Consider the following 6,000-nt stretch of genomic DNA (forward strand, 5'->3'; position numbering starts at 1 on the left):
TTGAATATCCATCATTATTTTCGCCTCCCAATAAAACACACGAAGCTCAATGCCGTCTACGCGAATATACTCCTCAAAATCAGAATCCGAATTGGATTACGATTCCAATAATAAAAAAAGCAAAAGCAGTAGGTTTTCCATTTTCATAGTCTTTTTTTTAGATATTCCAAAACAATACTCGGAACCAAGGAAAGTGAAGTGGAAGGTAAAACGTAATGTCAGAATTGCCGTTCGGACGTATCCCGTAAGTTTGAACTTATTTACATAGATGGTATCCAAACAACACTAAACATTGACTACAGTTTCGCCGGCACGGTTGATTGTCGTTATGAACCAGCACAAAAATGCCTTTCTTTCCAAGCAAAATGTACTTCTGATTGGCTCCCATCGGCGGGGAAAAGAGTACTATCAGCTTATGGCGATGGTGACAACAAATAACGCTGATTGTGGCTCCACTGATTTCGCTCAGGGAGGAATGCTGTGCATATACCGGGAAGGAGATTACCAGATCCAGAAGATCCGGAAAGGGCCGTTACAAGTAATTGGCTAGAGCAAAAGGAAGTTGTGTACTATTTTTCACGAATATATATTTGATTATTTTTCCTTCAATTATTTTTCTGATATTTTTTGATATGAAACCATAACCGCACACCCAAACAAAAAGTAAATAACTCTGAAAGTTACGTCTCGCTACTCGTCTCACGTCATGTCCTGAAAGTGTCAACCCAGCAAACATTAATGTGCGATTCACATAGCACGTTACGGAGAAGAACGTCTACGTTCCGTCAACGTCTCCACCAATTCACACATGCAGTCAATGCTTCCACCAGCACCGTCACGTCAAATGCCAAACGAATGATTTATTTAATTTTATTCATGGTGTCGCCACCTACAACAATTTTAAATTGCAATGCCCTCTTTCAAATCTGCATGCCTAGAATCAGTTCTAAATTTTGAAAAATTCAATGAGAATCATTAAATTCAATTATTTAAATGCTTAAACCCCGTAGTCCGACCCACATGCAATAATAATAATAAATAAAATAATTCTTTCAACTAGTCGCGAATGATTTTCACTCCGAAATTTGGAGCTAAGAGATATGTTGGCATAAAAAATACAGTAAGTTACTTATAAAGCGATATGCTGGGGTACCACTCAGTGTCGCATTGGAGTCGGTTTTGACCAGTAGTTGGACATTTGCGACTGGTGGCGACTTTCAATGTGGGGCCATAATTTGGGCCCCGAACTCAATGTTTACAAAAATGTCCAACTAGAGGTAAAAATGTCTAATTAAACGTGTTGCATCACAGATCTGTTCAATTAGCTTAATGTCGATGTAGATGTAAATTACTGTATAACCAAATCAAAACAAAAGCCGAGACACAAAGCCCAGACAAAAACCAAACGAGCCGTCCGTCTCCGTCAATTATTCTTTTCTACAAACTCTGCCGGTCGTTTTCGTTGAACGTATGCTGACGGGTCGTTACGTTGCTGGTGTATGTGAATGTTTTCATGAGAATTGCATGGTAGAATCATTGACGTATCGTGACGTGACGGGACGTGAACGTGACGTGTATGTTGTATGTGAATCGCACAAGCGTATATATAACATCATATGCCCTAACATTTGGTTGGCATATAATGCGCCTAACTGGCATATGCATGCAAAAGTGGAGGCCATATACATACATGGCAAATGCTTACCGAATTTGTTTGGATGAATATGCAACTTTGACCGGCTATAATAGCGATTATGTTGGAATTGAATTGCGATCTAATATGAATATATTCATGAATTGTCAAAGCACCAAATACAACTTTTGTCATACTCATATACGATTTATTACAGACATAGAAAAAAAAACAAATGGCGCAAAATATTTTCGTGAAATGTTTATTATAACCTCACGAATCACCATTTTTTTATATGAGTATTTATGTTCGTAGAAATAATAATTGATTGATTGACTTATATGAATGTTTAAAATGACACAGATTGATGTTTGGTAAAAACTGCTCTGATGTGGGTTCGAACTCCGGTCGTCTGGATTATCATCCACCAGCTATCTCGCGCGGCTATCTGAAATTTAATTCAACAGCGGTTAAAACTTTCGAGTGCATCAGCAATTCATTGACATTTCAATATGATGTAATATGTTCTTTATTAGGATCTAATATGATTACTGTTTCATGATTTTCTTCAGCATGCAACACGATTTACTACAGTACTGAATCGATTTAAATTATACGCTTATACGACACATAAATTGCATCAGCGTAATATACGCATATGATGCGGATTAAATATATTTTACGACAATATACATCATAAAATTGATGTTTCTTATACCGAATTGCGACTTAATTTGATAATGGTATATAAAATCGAGTTTTTACATTTTATGCAATTTCAAATATACACGATACATACTTTGATTGATATTATATGCGATTCTGATTTATTCGGATTTCTTGTAAGACTTGGCACGTGCAAAATTATACGATTTAATGTTTGCTGAGAAAAACGAAACACCTATCGTTCAGCATCTTGGTCTGGACTGACTAGTGCATCAGTAACAGTGAGGCTGTGACATGTTAGCTTTGCAATTATCATGGAGCGGTATAATGAATTTGTCTGAATAAGTTTATTTCTTTTGTATTTTAGCTAAATGCTAAATTTTTTTAGCTAATTTTTTTCATTGCTGCGTAAAGATAATCTATTTAGATCAAAACCTAGGGGAAATTGTGGTTGGGTAATTCAGAGTTTAGCTTCCTGAAGCTCTCTGTAGCTCTCCGATACCTGCTACTGCAGTGCTTGAATTGAGCTTTCAGAACTAGCAGAATCACAAGGTTTTTCATTAGAGATGTTGATAGTGCTGCTCCCGATTTCATTTGTCGGAATATCCCTCTCGGGATAATCATGTTTCGTCCCATTAGAAACTGGACCAACTCCGCGGATGTTAATCAGGACCTTTCGGCGAGCCGTCCGTTTTAATTTCCTGAGGCATGAGAATCGTTAGCCTTTCTGACAGTAGGAACAGCTAAAAATAGACATTTTTGTGTAATAATTGTAACTATAATATGGATTTGTTCAAATTTACCTGTTTGTATCAGTTTTCGACGATATTGTACTTCCAAGCCATCGATATGAATGAAACAATCTGGACTGAAGTGAAGCGAGCAAATATACATGTGTTTAGTATTGCTGTTTAGCTCCTGTCCAAAGATCGAAGCCATTTCTTCCGAATAGTCACATCCCTTGGGGATCGATGGATTGATAATTTGTGGGATATGTTTCCATAATTCAAGTTGGACTCGAGCCAGGGTATCAATAGCTAAACACTCACGTATCCGGGTGCCACACATCGAGCCATAGAGTTATCTGAAAATAGAAATATTTTATATATACTCCTTCGCAGTCGGGCCGCCGTAAAAAGACCTCTTTAAAAAGCAACACAGAAACAACACATCCTGGGTACAAGTTCCGTTATTTTAAATTTAATGGTTTACTAACCCCTCTATCTCACGTATTATTGACATATTTTCAAATGAAATGGAGCAAAACACGTAATATTCGCAACAAAAAAAACACTTGTTATGAATTGCTTTGTGATTGCTGCGGTGTCGGTTGGTCATGGAAATATTTTCGAGCGTTTTGCAGTTAGAGAAGTCGGTTAATCGTTCGATTAATCCAAATAAAGCCAGCGCTACACGATGCTACGAACACCCTCGAATGCTGGACGCTCGATGATTCGACGCATCGTGTAGTCGACTGACGAGCTACGAACATCCAATGTCGAGTGTCGAATACTCGCGTTGGAAGGTAATCCGTTCGTTGTGGATTACCTTCCAACGCGAGTGGCACGAGTCAAAGGATTTTTGTCATTCGTTGATTCGACACTCGACGACATTCGATACACCGATACACGATTCGTCCGAATCTATCTTTGACAGATTGGTTTGTTTACAAGTTTTAGATGAAGGAACTATGAAATTGATTCATAAAATTCGAAATATTCGGCAAAATATTGCAGTTTAATAATGTTGATTTCAAGCATTTTTAATTTACAGCCCGATATCAATACAATTGCTACGGCAGCAATTTCAATACTCGCATCGTCATCCAGTTTCCTACGTTTTTGATGGTAAATAAAAACAATAAACATTCGATCCAAATACTCGTCGATTGTTTGGACCGATTGCATTGAATTGAACATTCACTTCACCGTGTAGCAGCACATTCGTCACAACATTTGTCGATTCATCGAGTCAAATGTTTGAGTCCAACATTCGAGTGAAATGTTGGACGAATCGTGTAGCGCCCGCATTAGTATATGGATGCCCTAAAGGCAGCGCTACACGATGCGACGAACACCCTTGAATGTTGGACGCTCGATGATTCGACGCATCGTGTAGTCGACTGACGAGCTACGAACCTCCAATGTCGAGTGTCGAATATTCGCGTTGGAAGGTAATCCGTTCGTTGTGGATTACCTTCCAACGCGAGTAGCATGAGTCAAAGGATTTTTGTCATTCGTTGATTCGACACTCGACGACATTCGATACACCGATACACGATTCATCCGAATCTATCTTTAACAGATTGGTTTGTTTACAAGTTTTAGATGAAAGAACTATGAAATTGATTCATAAAATTCGAAATATTCGGCAAAATATTGCAGTTTAATAATGTTGATTTCAAGCATTTTTAATTTACAGCCCGATATCAGTACAATTGCTACGGCAGCAATTTCAATACTCGCATCGTCATCCAGTTTCCTACGTTTTTGATGGTAAATAAAACAATAAACATTCGATCCAAATACTCGTCGATTGTTTGGATCGATTGCATTGAATCGAACATTCACTTCACCGTGTAGCAGCACATTCGTCACAACATTTGTCGATTCATCGAGTCAAATGTTTGAGTCCAACATTCGAGTGAAATGTTGAACGAATCGTGTAGCGCCCGCATTAGTATATGGATGCCCTAAAGCCAGCGCTACACGATGCGACGAACACCCTTGAATGTTGGACGCTCGATGATTCGACGCATCGTGTAGTCGACTGACGAGCTACGAACCTCCAATGTCGAGTGTCGAATATTCGCGTTGGAAGGTAATCCGTTTGTTGTGGATTACCTTCCAACGCGAGTGGCACGAGTCAAAGGATTTTTGTCATTTGTTGATTCGACACTCGATGACATTCGATACACCGCTACACGATCCGTCCGAATCTATCTTTGACAGATTGTTTTGTTTACAAGTTTTAGATGAAGGAACTATGAAATTGATTCATAAAATTCAAAATGTTCGGCAAAATATTGCAGTTTAATAATGTTGATTTCAAGCATTTTTAATTTACAGCCCGATATCAATACAATTGCTACACTGAGAGGAAAATTTAGTAAATATGACGAATTTTTTGGTACATGCTACCAATTCTCTTGTCATTTTCTACCCTACTAATCATTGGTACATGTTACGAAAGAAAAATGGTAGGAAAAAATGTCAAACAAACTGCGATTTGTTGGTCCAACATTGGTTGAATATCAGTGAAAATGTTGCTTCTCATTTGTGATGAATACCTATCAGGGATTATGAAAATATTTTTTAATAATTATTTTTAATTCAAAAAATGTATTTGATTACATTTAACTCCACATACTTAGAATACATTATACTAATAACATATAACTTATTCTATAAACAGTATCAATTATTCTACAATATAAAAATTATCATTGTGAATAATAATAACAGTACTTAATAACATCAATTATTCTATGAGCAGCGTACAAGGGGAAAATTACTATCGCAGCCTCAACCACATCAATTTCATATGCATTTCCAAAGTCTCGAGTACTCGAAAAAGTTTCCGTTCCTCTTCCTGCTGCATCGCTCTGATTTGCATTATTCAGGGACGGAGATAGCTGATTAACAAAGTGTCGGTAGCACAGCGTTTCATCCGTATTTTGTTCTCTCGTGTCCCCATGAACA

Source organism: Toxorhynchites rutilus, chromosome 3 (genome assembly GCF_029784135.1).
Source record: "Toxorhynchites rutilus septentrionalis strain SRP chromosome 3, ASM2978413v1, whole genome shotgun sequence".
NCBI lineage: Eukaryota > Metazoa > Arthropoda > Insecta > Diptera > Culicidae > Toxorhynchites > Toxorhynchites rutilus.